Source organism: Suricata suricatta, chromosome 1 (assembly GCF_006229205.1).
Source record: "Suricata suricatta isolate VVHF042 chromosome 1, meerkat_22Aug2017_6uvM2_HiC, whole genome shotgun sequence".
In the NCBI taxonomy this organism is placed as follows: Eukaryota; Metazoa; Chordata; class Mammalia; order Carnivora; family Herpestidae; genus Suricata; species Suricata suricatta.
Genome location: NC_043700.1, coordinates 5,992,098 through 6,009,939, shown reverse-complemented (window position 1 = coordinate 6,009,939; position 17,842 = coordinate 5,992,098). Strand labels below are relative to the sequence as shown.

General features: G+C 39.4%; 1 pseudogene; it reads left to right on the top strand.

Moving 5' to 3' along the window:
* The first annotated feature begins 3,393 nt into the window (after nt 1–3,393).
* LOC115286888 overlaps nt 3,394–17,842 on the top strand; it is a 68,196-nt pseudogene continuing 53,747 nt past the window's right edge.

Genomic DNA, 17,842 nt, shown 5'->3' with positions numbered 1-17,842 from the left:
ACTTCTGAGCTGTATGCATTTTTTTTTAATCTGCCTCGCTGACATCTGAGCCTGGGAATGCTACAAGAATTTTAAGTGTTCTCAGCAGAACGCGTCTGCACCAGCACCACCCTGCTCTCCCCTATTCCTTTGATGCTAAAGGACTTGAAATAGCCCTCCACGTTCCCCTGACCTCATCCAGGCACGCCTTGCCCTGAATATCCTACAACTGGCTCGTTTCTTCAATTCTTTCTTTTAAGAGATGACTTTTGACTTCCCGTCTTGGCTACTGAACCCTGGATGTTGTTTCTGCCAGAACACAGGGCTGGTTCTATCGCTCAGATTACTCCCCAAACTGCTACCAGCACCGCCTTCCTGAAAAAGATCTGACGTTGCCCTTCTCCCTCAGAAAACTCTTCATTGACCTCTCTTTATGACTTCCCGGGGCTTTTATGACCTGGTCCAGCCCGCTCTGCAGCTGTGCGTGGCATCACTCAAGTGCAGCAATGAAGGCTCGATTCTGAACCGCCGGCCTGACCTACATCCACTTCTCATCCCCTCTTACAAGTGGCGGTCCTCCCCGCTGGCAGTCACATCCAGCCACCTGTTCCTCCTGGCCTCCTGCTTTGCATATGACTCATCGTTTGGCTTCATGCTTCAGACAAGACTCTTCCTTTCGACTTTTGTCCCTCTCCAAAATACTTAAACTTGACCTGTAGTCATTTGTGTGTATTTCACTTTGCTCCAAATAAACCATATGGTAACTTTCAGTGATGCATGTAGAATAAAACCAGTAATGACATGAGTAAACAGAATTGAGGATGGGTGAGTACCCACATGGCAAGATGAGGTCAGTGCCCCACAGGTCTCGCTGGCGAGACCACAGCTCATTTTTTTCTTTAAAAATTTTTTTAAATTAAAAATTATTTTAAAATTTACATCCAAGTTGGCATACAGTGCAATAATGATTTCGGGAATAGATTCCAGTGATTCATCCTCTGTGTAAACCCAGTGTTCATCCCAATAAGTGTCTTCCTTAACGCCTCTTATACATTTGGCCCCTCCCCCACCTCTCCAGCAACCCTCAGTTTGTTATCTATATTTAAGGGTCTCTTCTGTTTTGTCCCCATCCCTGTCTTTAAATTATTTTTGCTTTCCTTCCTTATGATCATCCTAAATTGCACACGAGTGAAGTCATATGATACTTGTCTTTCTCTGACCAGTTTTGCTTAGCATGATACCCTCTAGTTCCATCCACGTTGTTACAAATGGCAAGATTGGCAAGATTTCGTTCTTTTTGTTTACTGAGTTATACTCGTGTGTGTGTGTGTGTGTGTGTGTGTGTCTGTGTCTGTAATATACACCACATCTTTATCCATTCATCTGTCTGTGGACATTTGGGCTCTTTCCATACTTTGGCTACTGTTGATAGCACTGCTATAAATATTGGAGTGCAGGCACCCCTTTGAAACAGCACACCTGTATCCCTTGGATAAATAACTAGTAATGCAATTGCTGGGTTGTACAGTAGTTCTACTTAAATTTTTCTTAGTGCTTATTTTTGAGAGAGAGAGAGAGAGAGAGAGAGAGACCACGTGAGTGAGGGAGGAGCAGAGAGAGAAGGAGACACATAATCAGAAGCAGGCTCCGGGCTCTGAGATGCCAGCACAGGGCTCATTGAGGGGCCCAAACTCATGGACCATGAGATCATGACCTGAGCCAAAATTGGACACCTAACCGACTGAGCCACCCAGGTGCCCCCAGTAGTTCTATTTTAACTTTTTGAGGAATCTCCATACTGTTTTCCAGAGCGGCCGCACCAGTTTGCATTCCCACCAGCAGTGCAAAAGAGATCCTCTTTCTCCACATCCTCGCCAACGCCTGTTGTTGCCTGAGTTGTTAATTTTAGCGTTTGACTGGTATGAGGTAGTATCTCATTGTGGTTTTGATTTGTATTTCCCTGATGATGAGCGATGTTGAGCATCTTTTAATGTGTCTGTTAGCCATTTGGATGTCTTCTTTGGGAAAGTGTCTATTCCTGTCTTTTGCCCATTTCTTCGCTGCATTGTTTGTGGGTGTTGAGTTTGAGAAGTTCTTTATAGATTTTGGGTACTAACCCTTTATCTGATACGTCATTTGCGAATATCTTCTCCCATTCCCTCGGCTGCCTTTTAGCTTTGCTGATTGTTTCTTTTGCTGTGCAGAAGTGTTTTGTTTTGTTTTGTTCTGTTTTTATCTTGATGAGGTCCTTTGTGAGGCCATAGTTTTATCCTAAAAGAGAACTTATACTTCTTTTTAGTTTTTAGAGAGCAAGAGAGCACAAGTTGGGGAGAGGCAGAGAGAGAGAGGAGGAGAATCTTAAGCAAGCTCCATGCTCAGTGCAGAGACCAATGCGGGACTTGATACCATGACCTTGGGATCCTGACCTGAGTTAAAATCAAGAGTCAGACCTTCAACCAACTGAGCTGCTATGGCATTCCAGAGGCTTTCCACTTTTGGAGCCAAGCTTCCATAAATATTGCTCAAGAGAAGTACAAGAAATATATATATTCAATATCAGGATAATAAAATCATCAATAATTCCCTCTAATATACATAGTTCAAAGTTATCATGCACACAGCATGGGATGCTGACTGAGTGGAGGCTCTATTGGTCACAAGGTACAGGTCTACCTGGGCATCTGAGCCAGCTGAACTGGGGCTTACACACTGATAAAGAAGACAACTGTTTTTCTTCTTCCACACCCTGGAAGAGGAAAACGCGGAGCTGCAAAAACAACTGCTGGCATGGAAACTTGTTTTTTGGAATGGAGGTAGTGGCAGAAATTCCTAGCACCCATTCTACCCTTCTTTGTGGTAAGAACTCAGAATTGAAGTTGGGAAGATTGCCATGCAATTAAAGGCTTTCTCTAACGTCTCTTATAGCAAAGTGTGGCCATGTGACCACGTTGACGACAGTCAATGGGATGTGAGCAGGGGTTTGGTTTGAGAGCTCTGGGAAACCTCTTAAAAAGAAGGGGAACTTCCTTTGTTCCTACTTACATCTGGGTGGTGGAATGCTAAAGTGACAGCTTAGACTTGACAAGCTCTCTGGGGCCCCATGGCAGGGGAGGAAGCTGGAAGGAGCTTGGAGTTTTGGAGCATCTAGGGCCACTGCCGGCGGGATGTGGGTGTATATACATTTTAGGTAAAGTGAATTCTGAGAGAAAAGGACATTGGAAGTTTAGAGTCCGTGGTCTTCCAGTGGGTAAGTGTGAGATCAAGGAAGATGGTGGGAGTGTTTAACATCTGTGTGCCATCTGGCATTTTGGAGCAGGTTGAGTCCTTGGCCTCTTTCAGAAGCTAAAAGAACCATTTTAATAAGGGAACGTATGAAAGTCTAGGCAATATCAGAAGTCGTTTGGTTCTTGAGAAATGGTGCCAAAGATTGAGAAGCCTCCTCTGCTCTCCTCCAAACTACCAGGTTGGGCGTGGCCAGAGCCAAGTAGCCCTCATATGGATACTGTTTTCCTGTAGGGCATGTTCTCATTCTACGAATCAGTAGTTCTTTTATATTGTGTAACATGGTTTTTCCTGTGTAGTAATATTGTGTAGAACAGGCTATAACTGACCTATTCCGTTGATGGACATTTGGACTGAGTCCAGATTTGGGCTATTATGAATATACTTGAACGCTCTTATACTTCCTCTAAGGTTGACATATATATCCACTTCATCAACTCTGGTAAATTGACTTAAAGCCATATGTTTCTAAGTACCCCATTAACTAAATCCTACAACATCTGATATATTTTTATCATTCAGTTAAGTTTTTCCTATATCCACTGTGATCTCTTCTTTCAACAAGGGTAATTTATTTCTGACAAATAAAAATTGTATATATTAAGGTCTTTGTTGAAATTCTCATTTTGTGCATGGATTTTTCTCCTGACCCCAATGAGCATCTTTATGACAATAATTTTGAACTTTTTATCAGGTAAATCACTTGTCTCTGTTTCATTAAGATTTTATGTCTGGAGATTTATCTTGTTTTGTTTGGAACATATTCCTATGTTCGGTTGTTTCACTTTCCTTGACTATCTGCTTTAGGTTCTCTGCAGTAGATGAAATGGCCGCCTCTTCCCATCTCGAAAGTGTGGTCTCATGTAGAAGTTGAAACTTCTTTTTCAGCCTGACCCTAGTTGTTAGTTGTCTTTCAAACCTTTTGACTGACCAAAGGTGCTCCTTAGTTTTTATTGCCCCCCTCCCTGGGGTTGAGGATGTAAAAATTCTGTAAGCATCCCAACAGGATCTCAGCACCTAGATGCAGGGTAATTAAAACCAGACCTGCAGACACCATTTTTAAAGTAGTCAAATAGACCTTTTTTAGGGAAAGACCAGGAGATGGACATTTCTGTCTGTTCCCCTTGTACTGAACCCTGGGGGAATAGCCAATTAAGAATTATAGGGGCACGTGGGTGGCTCAGTTGGTTGAGCATCTGACTTTAGCTCAGGTCATGATCTCATGATTTGTAAGTTCAAGCCCCATGTCAGGCTCTGTACTGACAGCTCAGAGCTTGGAGCCTGCTGCAGATTCTGTGTCTTCCTTTCTCTCTACCCGTCCCCTGCTTGTACTCTGTCTCTCTCAAAGAAATAAACATTAAATTAAAAAACATAGTTTTGTGGGGCACCTGGGAGGGTCAGTTGGTTTAGCGTCTGGCTTCAGCTCGGGTCGTGACACAGTTGGTGAGTGTGGGCCCCGCAACGGGCTCTGTGCTGACAGCTCGGAGCCTGCTTCAGAGTCTGTGTCTCCTCTCTCTAACCCGCCCCAACTTGTGTTCCCTCTCTCCTTCTCTCCCTCTTTTGAAACTCAATAAACATTAAAAAGTTTTTAAAAAGTTGTTCGCTCCAGTCCTGTGGGACTGGTAAACCACAGGACTGCTGGCCGCCACAGCCAGGCAGTTAAGGGGTGTGTCCCCTCAGTGTCAGCGGCAGAAGACACATTGTCACACGGTACAAGCTGCTTTCGGGGAGATAAGATGGGCGGTCTGCTGTGCTGAGCCCTGGATCAGGGAGCACCCCAAGATTCCCCGAGTCCACGTGTTTCTTATTGCCTCCGGGGTCTCACGGATGCAAGCCCTACTGGCTTTCAAAGCTAGGAGCTTTGGGTGCCTCTCAGGTGAAGGTTTTAAAAGTTGGGGTGTTAGTAGATGGGGAGTTCAAACCCTCCACTCTTTGGGGAGAAGGTGAGAGTTGTGAGTTCCCTCCTAAATGTATGTGGCTGTACCAGGGGTGAGGTTTATGTCCAGATCATGTCTCAGACTCTTCTACCCATTTTGATGTGAGTTTTTCTCATTTCCCAATGTATAGGAGATGCTTGACTAGTTTCTGGGCATCTTTCAGAAGGAATTTTTTTCCACCTAGAGCTGTAGATTCTATATGCCAGTGGGAGGAGGTGGGTCCACGAACCTCCTACGTGGCCATCTTGAGCCAGAACCCACCTGTTTTTTCTCCAGTATCCTATAGTGGCTGTGCCAACTTATATTCCCCCGAACGGGGGACAGGCTGTGCTCCTTCGCACTGCTCACCTGTTGTAGTTTTGAAGATAATCCTTCAACAGGTCTGAGGTGATCTCTTACTCTGGCTTTGATTTCAATTTCAATAATTGGTACACTGAGTACCTTTTATGTACCTCCTAGCCACTTAAATATTTTCTTTGGAAAAATATTCATGTTCTTGGCCTAGTTTTTTAATTGGATTTTTATGGAGTTGTAAGAGTCCCTTATGTATTTTGGATACTAAACTATCAGTTGTGTGGTTTGCAAATATTTCATCCCATTCTGTAGGACGCCTTTTCTTTCTTTTTTCTTGTGCAGAGGCTTTTTCAGACACGTATTTCCACTTGTTTTTTGTCTTGTTGCTGTGCTTTAGTTGTCCTATCCAAAAAATTATTGCCAAGACCCACCTTAAGTTTTTCCTTATGTATTCCTTCAGCAGTTTTATGGTTTCAGGTTGTATATTTAAGTTTTAAATCCAGTTGGACTTAATTTTTTGAGGTGAGATCTAGTTTCACTGTGTTGCATTTGAGTAGCGAGTTTTCCCAGCACCAGGGATTGAAGAGACCATTGGTTATTTTTGGTCCTCTTGCGAAATACATAACCATATACGCAAGGGTGTATTTGGGGCCCTCGATTCGGTTACTTCGATATGTCTGTTTTTATGCCCTTTCCATACTGTTTTGATAACTTAATGGTTAACATAGTTTGACATCAGGAAGTGTGATGGTCCTAGCTGTGTTGTACTTTCTTTACATTGCTTTGGTTATTTTGGTCTTTGGTGGTTCTAGATGAATTGTAGGATTGTTCTAGTTCTGTAAAAATAAAAACCACTGGCATCTTGATAGAGATGGTATTAAATCTATACATGCTTTGGGTCATATGGACATTTCAGTAATATCCATCCAACCCATGAGCACAGATACCTTTCCATTTATTTGTGTCATCTCTGATTTCTCTCATCAGCATTTTATACTTTTCAGCATAGACCTCTTTCACCAACTTGGTTAAATTTATTCTTAGGTATTCTATTTTTTATGCTATTGTAAATAGAACTGTTTTCTTAAGATATTTTATTGCTTGTGTACAGAAGTACTACTGATTTTTGTATCCTGCAAATTCCTAAATTTGTTGAGTAGATACACTTGTGGTTTGTTTTGTGTGTGTGTGTGTGTGTGTGTGTGTGTGTGTGTGTGTGCACTCTCCAGGGTTTTCTATACATAAAATCCAATCATTATCAAATAGAGAAAATTTTATTTCTTATCAATTCTGATGCCTTTTATTTCTTACCTCTTCACTCTGGTTAGGATTTCTAGTACTATAGGGAATAGGGGAGGTGAAAGTGGGCATCCTTGTCTTGTTCCAGATCTTAGAGGAAAAACATGCAATCTTTCACCATCAAGAATGGTGTTAGCCTTTGTTATACTGGAACACATTCCTTCTCTATATATAATTTGTTGAGTTTTTATCATGACAGAATGTCAAACTTTGTCAAATCCCTTTTTTGAGTGAGATGATCATATAATCTATCAATGTGATACATCATGCTTACTGATTTGTAATGTGGACTATTCTTGTACCCCAGGGACAAAACCTCCTTGTTCATGATATATGACCCTTGTAATATGCTGCTGAGTTTGGTTTGCTAGTGTTTTATTGAGGAAGTTTGCATCTGTATTCAGGGATATTGGATTGTAGTTGGCTTCTCTTGTGGTGCCCTTATCTGGCTTTGGTATCAGAATAATATTGACCTAATAAGGTGAATTTTGAAAGTGTTACCTCTTTATTTCTTTTGAAAGAGTTTGAAAAAGATTGGTACTAACTCTGTATGTTTTGCAGAATTCATGAGTAAATCTACCTGGTACAGCACATGTTGTGTTGAGTGATTTTTGATTACTGTGTCAATGACCTTGTCATTTGTTCAGACTGTTAACTTTTCCCCTGATTCATGCTTGGATAGATTGGATTTCTAGGAATTTGTCTTCTAGGTTGTCCATTTTGTTAGTGTAAAGATGTTTATAGTAGTCTTATATTCCTTTGTATTTGTGTGGTATCAGCTGAAATGACTTTCATTTACAATTGTGTTTGATTTCTCCCTTAATTTTTTATTAAAATATATTTGACCTAGAAAATATGTAAATTAAAGGCATACAACATGTTAATTAGATATTATATTGAAATATGATTACCATCATGATAGTTGCTACTTATCATATTACATAATTCTTTATTTTGATTCCAATATTCTGGTTGGAATAATTACTAGACTGAACAAATTTGATTTATAACACAGTATTTTCTATATTATACTGAGCTTTAGCTAACTAGAGCATTTTTACAACTTTTTATGAATTTGGTCCTAGGGTGCCTGGGTAGCTCAGTAGGTTAAACATCCAAATCTTTGTTTCGGCTCAGGTCATGATCTCACAGTTCATGAGTTCCAGCCCTGCATCGGGTTCCGCACTGACAGTGCAGAGCCTGCTTGGAATTCTTTCCCCCCTCTTTCTGTCACTCCCCCACTCACACTTACTCTCTTTCAAAAATAAATTGTTCCCCTAAGCAACATCTGTCCTGTCCTCTGAGCCTCCATCTCTTGGTAACCACACTTTTTCTAATTTTATGTTTGTCTGAGTTTCCACATATAAGTGACATCATAGAGTACTTGTCTTTCTTTTCTCCTTTATCATAATGCACATGGGGTCCATCCAGGATGTCAGAAATAGCAGGATGTCAGCCTTTCTCATGGCTGAATGGTAGTTGTTTTTATATGTATAACTTAAATTGTTTCCCTATCTTAGCTATTATAAATAATACTACAGTAAACATGGGAGTGTGTATACCTTGTTGAAGTCTTGTATTTACTTCCCTTGACATACACTCAGAAGTGGGATTGCTGGGTCACATGGCATTTCTCTCTCTGTTTTGGAGAGCCTCCATATTGTTAGCCACAGTAGTGAACCTAATAACATTTCCACCAACAGACTAGCGACAAAAAGGGTTTTCTTTTCTCCACACCCTCACCAGCATTTGTTGTGACTTCTCTTCTTGATTACAACAATGCTAAAAGGTGTGAGGTGATATCTCAATGTCGTTTTGAGTTACATCTTCCTGATTAGTAATATTGAGCATTATTTTACATAACTGTTGGTTAAGCATATAGATTCTTTGGGGAAAAATGTGTATTTATATTTTTAAAATTTTTATTTAAATCCAAGTCAGTTAACATACAGCATAGTGTTGGTTTCAGGAGTAGAACCCGGTGATTCATCACATACATGTAACACCCAGTGCTCCTCCCAACCAGCGCCTCCGCTAATTCCCATTACCCATTTAGCCCATCCTCCCAACCCAACACCCCTCCAACAACTTTTTTCCTTCGCACTTAAGAGTCTCTTATGGTTTGCCTCACTTACTGCTTTTATGTTCTTTTTCCTTTCCTTTCCCTATGTTGATCTGTTGTTTCTTAAATTACACATATCAGTGAAATCATATAATTGTCTTTCTCTGCCTGACTTATTTGCTTAGTACAAAACACCCTAGTTCCATCTATGTTGTTGCAAATGGCAAGATTTCTTTGATTGCCAAGTAATATTCCATTGTGTGTATGTATGTGTGTGTATACACATACATACCACACTTTCTTTATCCACTCAAGTCTATGGACCTTTGGGCCCTTTCCATAATTTGGCTATTTTTTATTTTGCTGGTATAAACATTGGGGTACATGTGCCCCTTTGAATCAGCATTTTTGTATCTTTTGAATAAATAGTAATGCAATTGCTAGGTTATAGGGTAGTCATATTTTTAATTTTTTTTAGGAATCTCCATACTATTCTCCAGACTGGCTGTACCAGTTTGCATTCCCACCAGCAGAGCAAAATTATTCCCCTGTCTCTACATCCTTGCCAACATTTGTTATTTCCTGAGTTGTTAATTTTAACCGTTTTGACAGGTGGGAGGTGGTATCTCATTGTGATTTTGATTTGTATTTCCCTGATGATGAGTTGTGGAAGATCTTTTCATGTGCCTCTTAGCCATCTGGATCTCCTCTTTGGCCAGTGTCCATGCCTGTCTTTTGCCCATTTCTTCACTGGATTTTTTTACTTTTGGGGTGTTAAGTTTGATAAGTTCTTCATAGATTTTTGGAGACTAACCTTTCATCTGATATGTCATTTGCAAATATCTTCTCCCATTCTGTCAGTTGTCTTTTAGTTTGATTGTTTCCTTTGCTGTGCAGAAGGTTTTTATCTTGATGAGGTCCCAATAGTTCATGCTTGCTTTTGTTTCCTATGCTTCCGGAGACATGTCTAGTAAGAAGTTGGTGCCGCTGAGGTCAAAGATTGCCTGTTTTCTCCTCTCGGGTTTTGACGGTTTCCTGTTACATTTAGGTCTTTTATCCATTTTGAGTTTATTTTTGTGTATGGTGTAAGACAGTGGTCCAGGTTCATTCTTCTGCATGTCGCTGTCTGGTTTTCCCAGCACCATTTGCTGAAGAAATTGTTGTTTTTTCCATTGAGTATTCTTTGCTGCTTTGTTGAAGATTAGCTGGCCATACATGTGTGGGTCCATTTCTGGGTTTTCTATAATGCTCCATTAATCTGTGTCTGTTTTTATGCCAGTGCCCTACTGCCTTGATGATTACAGCTTTGTAATACAGCTTGAAGTCCAGAATTGTGATGTCTTCAGCTTTGGTTTTCTTTTACAGGATTTCTTTGGCCCTTTTGGGGTCTTTTCTGGTTTCATACAAATTTTGGAATTGTTTATTCTAGCTCTGTGAAGAGTGAATGCTATTTTGATAGAGACTGCATTGAATGTAGATTGCTTTGGGTAGTATTGATATTTAAACAATACTGGTGCTTCCAATCCATGAATATGGAATGTTTTTTCATTTCTTTGTGGGTTTTTTTTTCCAGTTTCTTTCATAAGTTTTCTACAGTTTTCAGCATACAGATCTTCTACCTCTTTAGTTAGGTTTATTCCTAGATATTTTATGGGTTTTGGTGCAATTGTAAATAAGATAAATTCTTTCATTGCTCTTACCACTGCTTCATTATGGGTGTATAGAAAGGCAATCAAATTCTATATGTTGATTTTATATTCTGTGATCTTTGCTGAATTCATGTATCAACTCTAGAAGTTTTTTGGAGTCTTTCAGGTCTTCCATGTAGAGTATCCTTTTATCTGCAAAGAGTGAAAGTTTAACTTCCTCCTTGCTGATTTGGATGCCTTTTTGGTTAAAAAAGTTTTTTAATGTTTAGTGTTGAGAGAGACTAAGTGTGAGTGAGGAAGAAGCAGAGAAAGACGGGGAGACACAGAATCCGAAACAGGCTCCAGGCTCTGAGCTGTCACCACCGAGCCAGACGCAGGGCTCGAACTCGGAATGGAGAGATCATGACCTAGGCTGAAGTCGGAAATGCAACCGACTGAGCCATCCAGGTGCTCTGATTTGGATGCCTTTTGTTTCTTTTTGTTGTCTCATTGCTCAGGCTAGGACTTCAATACTATGCTGAACAACAGTGGTAAGAGTAGACATCCTGTCATGTTCCTGACAATTAGGGAGAAGGCTCTCAGGTTTTCCCCATTGAGGATAATTTTAGTGAGGGGTCTTTCATACGTGGCTGTTATGATCTCGAGTTATGTTCCTTCTATCCCTACTTTCTTGAGAATTTTTAATCAATATTTTTTCTTCCAATCCATGATTAAAGGCATGCTTTATTTTGTCAAGTGGTTTTTCTGCATCTTTTGAGAGGATCATGTGGTTCTTGTCCTTTTATTCATTTGATGTGTTACATTGATTTTGTGAATATTGAACCAGCTTTACATCCTAGTAATAAATCTCACTTGACATGATGAATAATTTTTTTAATGTGTTGTTGGATTCGGTTTGCTAGTATCCTTTTGAGAATTTTTGCATTTATGTTCACCAGGAAGATTGATCTATAATTCTCCTTTGTAGTGGGGTCTTTATCTGGTTTTGTAATCAATGTAATGCTGGCCTCATTGAATGCATTGGAAGTTTTTCTTCCATTTCTATTTTATGGAACAGCTTCAAAAGAATAGATATCTACTCTTCTTTTTAATGTCTGGTAGAATTCCCCCTTGGAAAACCATCTGGCTCTAGACTCTTGTTTATTGGGAGATTTTTGATTACTGATTCAATTTTACTGAATATGGGTCTGTTCAAATTGTCTACTTCTTCCTGTTCCAGTTTTGGTAGTTAATATGTTTCTAGGAATTTGTCCATTTCTTCCAGATTGTTCAATTTGTTGGCATATAATTGCTAATACTATTCTTATTATTTGCATTGTTTGGAGTGTGTGTGTGTGTGTGTTTGTGATCTCTCCTCTTTGTGATTTTAGTTTCCTCTTTGTGATTTTAGTTATTTGTGTCCTTTTCTTGATAAATTTGACTAGGGGTTTATCAACCCCTATGGCATTTATTCTTTCAAAGGATCAGCTCCTGGTTTTCTAGATCTGTTCTGTTTTTTTGGGGGGGGAGATTATATCATTTCTACTCTAATCTTTTATTATTTCCCTTCTTCTAGTGTTGGACTTCATTTGCTGCTCTTTTTTTCCAGCTCCTTTAGGTATAAGATTATGTTGTGTATATGAGACATTTCTTGCTTCTTTAGGAAGGCCTCGGTTGCTATATAATTCCCTCTTATGATCACCTTTACTACATCCCATAGTTTGTAGGTGTTGTGTTTTCATTTTCACTGGATTCCATGTACTCTTTAATTTCCCCTTTAGTTTCTTGATTAACCTATTTACTCTTTAGTAGGATGTTCTTTCATCTCTGAGCATACATGATCTTTCCAATTTTTTTCTTGTGGTTGATTTTAAGTTTCATAATGTTGTGGTTTGAAAATCTGCATAGTATGATCTCAATCTTTTTGTACTTGTTGAGGGATGATTTGTGACCCATATGTCATCTATTCTGGAGAATGTTCCATGTGTACTTGAGAATGTGTATTCCAATACTTTAGGATGAAACATCCTGGATATATCTGTTAAGTCCTCCTGGTCCAGTGTGTCATTTAAAGCTATTGTTTTCTTGTTGATTTTCTATTTAGATGATCTGTCCATTGCTAAGTGGAGTGTTAAAGTCCCCTACTATTATTGGTATTATTGAGTATCTTTGTTTGTGATTAATTGATTTATATATTTGGGTTTTTCCAAGTTGGGGACATAAATATTTACAATTGTTAGGTCTTCGTGGTGCATAGACCCCTTAATTATGACATAGTGCCCTTTTCATCTCTTATTACAGTCTGTTTTAAAATCTAGTTTTCCTGATATAAGTATGGTTATTCTGTCTTTCTTTTGATGTCCATTAGCATGATGGATGGTTCTCCATCCCCTCACTTTCAATCTGCAGGTGTCTTTAGGTCTAAAATGAGTGTTTTGTAGGCAGAATATGGATGCATCTTTTTCTTAAAATCAATTCTGATACTCTATATCTTTTGGAGTGTATAATCCATTTACCTTTGGAGTGGTTATTGAACGATACAAATTTAGTGCTATTGTGTTGCACGTAGAGTTGGTGTTTCTGGTGATGTTTTCTGGTTCTTTCTAGTCTTTGTTGGCTTTGGCATTTTTTTGTTTTTTTTTTATTTTGTTTTTTTTCTCCACTCAAGAATGCCTCAAGATTTCTTGTAGGCCTCATTTAGTGGTTGCAAATTCCTTTAGTTTTTGTCGGGGAAACTGTTTATCTCTCCTTCTATTTGGGATGACAGCTGGATAAAAAATTGTTGGCTGTGTGCTTTTCTGATTCAGAATGTGGAATATATCCTGTCATCCCTTTCTAGCCTGCCACGTTTCTGTGGACAGATCTGCTGTGAACCTGATCTGTCTTCCCTTTAGGTTAAGGACTTTTTCTCCTTTGCTGCTTTCATAATTCTTTCCTTGTCTGTATTTTGTGAACTGGACTATGCTATCCCTTGTTGGTGGTGGTTTTTTGTTGAATATAATAGGAGTTCTCTGTGCCTCTGGGATTTTGATGTCTGTGTCCTTCACTGGATTAGTAAAGTTTTCAGCTACAATTTGCTTATATAAACATTTGTCCCTTTTTCTCTTCTTCTTCTGGGACTGCTGTGATTAGAATGTTGTTTCCTTTTTTAAAAAGTCTTTTAAGTTTATTTATTTACTTTAAGAGAGAGACTCAGAGAGCACAAATGGAGGAGGAGCAGAAAGAGAGCAAAATCCCAAGCAGACTCCACAGTGTCAGTGCAGAGCTCAAACCCATGAACAATGAGATCATGACCTGAGATGAAATTAGAAGCCATTCAGGTGGCCCAATGTTACTCCTTTTTAATAAGTCACCGAGTTCTCTAACTCCTATATTTTCATCTTTTGCCTTTGTTTCCCTCTTTTTTCCTGCTTCATGACTATCTCACTGATTCACTACTCTGCTTCCTTCATCCTTGCTGTCATAGCATCCTTTGAGATTGCATCTTATTTATAGCATTTTTAATTTTGGCCTGACTAGATTTTATTTCTTTTATCCGCAAAACGGTATTCTGGTGTATCTTCTACACTTTTATTCAACCCTAGCTAGTATTCTTATAATCTAAGTTTTAATTCTAGATCACGATCACACATGTTATATCTGTGTTGATAAATCCCTGGCTGTGATTTCTTCCTTTTCTTTCTTTTGGGGTGAATTTATCAATTTTTGTCATTTTGGAGAAAAAAATACTAATACAATAAAAATTATAATAAAAAAATTAAAAACAGAACAAAACAAACCAAATAAAGGAAGCTAGATCCTAGGTATGTTTTGTCTGCTTGTTGAGAGAGGCTTGATAGAATACAAAAAAAAAAAGGAAAAAAATGTTAAAAAAATAAAAATTTTAATAAAATAGAATAAAATAAAATAAAACAGGATTAAAAAATAAAAAACAAAAAATTGCTCTTTCTGTATCTAAGAAAGAGAAAGAAAGGAAAGAAAAAAGAAAAATAACTTCAGGAAGAACAGAAGCAAAGAAAACAAACAAACAAACCAGCAACCGCAATGAAACCCGAATGAAGTTACATCCTATTTCCTCTAGCACTGAGACTTTGCTATGCACTATAGTCTGTTGACTATGAACTAAGTGGAAGGGATTTGAGCTGTTCCTTTAGGGGATGTACCTAGAGGTGCAGTGGGCGGGGCTTGGTGTAATGCTGCTGTTCTCCACTTGGTGGTGTTACTTAGCTTACTGGGGTAGATCCACATGGCACAATTATGTGCACATATAGGCTAGAAGTAGAAATGGCGTCACTCAGCTCCCTAGTCTCTGGTACAGGAATGACACACCCTTACCAACCCATAATCAAGTGCCCTTCTTTTGTCTCAGGCCTCTGTCCACTCCCTACCTCTACCTTGTCTGTCCAAGCTGCCTGCCTACCAGGTGGCCCCTCCCTCCAGAGTTTTATCTCAGATGGTGTGTGTCTCAAACCTCACACTTCAGAGACCCCCCTGGCTTGGACTCCTGCCAACCCTCTGGGGAGGGGTCTAGCTGAGCAACAGCCAGTGCCAGGTTTTGCTGCCCTTGGCATCTTTGTTCCCGTATCAGTAAAAGTGGCTATTCTGTCTCTCCTGGGACCTTTGCCTGCAGGGAGGCCTTATGGCCTCCACCAAATGCACTCCAAGCAGAGGACCCACTTCTTCCTGTGTGACACGGTGACCCCTCAGACGCTGCTGCCTGGTCCTGAAGATTAGACCTGCTTCCTCACCAGAGCACTGCCGGGCCCTGAGCCCTGGAGCTTCAGACATGGTGCTCCACTGTTTATAGAATTCTAGTGGTATTGAAACCCTAGAATTCCTTCCTCCCTGTCAATGGTTTCAGAGAACAGATTTCTTGTTCATTCCTTTGCGAGTGTTTTCACTCTTTTTCTCTCCAGCTACTTTTGCGGGGAGTATCCTTACAGAAGCCCAATGTGCTGCACTCTGTCTGTCTCTGTCTGTCTCTGTCTGTCTCTGTCTGCCTCTGTCTGCCTCTGTCTCTCTGTCTCTGTCTGCCTCTGTGTCTCTTGTTTCTCCATGAAAATCACTCCCTCCTCTCTGCAGCTCCATAGCTTTTTCTCCCCCCATTTCACCTCTCTGCAGCACATACCTGCCAAGTTCTCTGGCTCCAATTATGCAGATCGTTACCTCAATCCTCAAATCAATTTTCTAGGTATTCAAAATAGTCTGGTGCTGATCTAGCCGTGTTTCAGGGATGAGACCAGCTCAGGGTCCCCACGCTACTCTGTCGTCCGAACTCCTCTCTCCCTTGCCTTTCTGACAACTACCATTTTTCCTCAGAGCTGAATTCTTTTTGTTCTCAGATACCACATATAAGTGAGCTCATAAAGAATTTGTTTCCACCTGACTTGTTTCACTTAGCATAATGCCCTCAAGTTCATTTATGTTTTCAGATAATGCAAGCTTTTATTCTTTTTATATGGCTGAGTAATCTCCATTACACACCCCCCCACATTTTATTTGTCCATTCATCTGTCAGGAGATAGTCTTTGCCCCCCTATCATGGCTATTAAAAATGATGGTCATGGTGGGGGGCACTTGTGGGGAGAAGCACTGGGTGTTATATGGAAACCAATTTGACAATAAACTGTTATAAAAAATGCTGCAATAAATCTGAGAGTGTATGTATCTTTTCAAGTTAGTCTATTACCTTTGGGTAAATCCCCACAGTTGCAGTTGCTGGACCATATTGTAGTTCAATTTGTAATTTTTCAAATTTCCAGACTGTTTTTCATAGTGGCTACACCAACTTACATTTCCACCGACAGCACAAAATATTCTCTTTACTCCACATCCTTGCCTGTGCTTGTTATCTCTTGCTTGTTTGCTTTTAATAATACTCTAGCAGATGTGAGAATGTAGCCCATCCTGATTTGGGTTTGCATTACCCTGATGGTTGGTCACAGTGAGCATCTTTTCGTGTGTTTGCTGGCCAACTGTATATCTTTAGGAAATATGTATTTAGGTCTTCACATTTTCTTAATCATATCGCTTGGTATTTTAAGTTTTTTAATGTTTATTTTTGAGAGAGAGACAGACAGACAGAGTAAGCAAGAGCGAGCGAGCTGGACAAGGGCAGAGAGCGAGAGAGAGGGAGACCCAGAATCAGAAATAGGTTCCAGTCTCTGAGCTGTCAGCACATAGCCTGATGTGGGGCTCAGGCTCACCGACTCTGAGATCATGACCTGAGCCAAAGTCAGATGCTTAACTGTCTGAGCCACCCAGGTGCCCCCCCCCACTTTTTTTTTGCTATTGAGTTGTATAACTTTTTTAAAAAATCTTAACTATTAACCCAGTCTGATATAAAACTTGCAAATACTTTGCTTATTCTGCAGAGTGTTTTTATGCTTTGTTGATGTGTCCTGTGCAGAAGCTTTTTAGTTTGATATAGTCCTTGTTTGTTTTTGCTTTTGTTGCCTTTGCTTTTGGTGTCAGACCCAAAAAAAATACCATTGCCAAGAATGATGTCAAGGAGCTTCTCCCCCGTGTTTTCTCCTCGGAATTTTATAGTTTGAAGTCTTGCATTCAAGGTATTAAGCTGCTTTAATTTTTTTTTGAGTGTGTATAAAATCAATATAGTTCCTTTGCACGTGGCTGTTCAGTTTTCCCAGCACCATTTAGTGAAGAAATTGTTTTCCCATGTGTATTTTTGGCTCCTTTTTGAAGGTTAAATGACTGCACATGTGTGAGTTTATTTCTGGGCTCTCCGCTCTGTTTCGTTGATCTTTGTGTCCCTCCGTTTGCCAACACCATAGTGTTTTGATTACTATGGCTTTATAGTAGTGTTTGTGATCAGGGCATGTGATGGCTCCAGCTTTGTTCTTCCTCAAGATTGCTTTCACTGTTGAAGTTGTTTGTGATTTTGTACAAATTTTAGGAATTTTTTCCTACTTTGTAAAAATTGCCTTTAAGAATGCTGATAGGAATTACATAAGCCTATGTCTGATTGTTAATTCTTCTAATTGAGTAAGAAATATCTTTACATTATTTATGTCTTTAATTTATTTCATTAATATTTTAGTTATATATTGTATAGTTGTATGTTGTATAGTTAATGTTGTATAGTTATCAAGGTACAGGTCTTTCGTTTCCTTGATTAAATTTAGTCATATATATTTTATATTCTTTATACAACTAGAAATGGGATTGTTGGTTTCTGAAAGTTTGTTATTAGTGTATATAAATACAAAGGATTTTTATTTATTGATTTAGTATCTTGCGACTGTACTGAATTTTAACCACTTGAACAGTTATTTTGTGGAGTTCTTAAGGTTTTCTATATATATATCATCTGAAAATGGTGACAATTTTACTTCCATTCT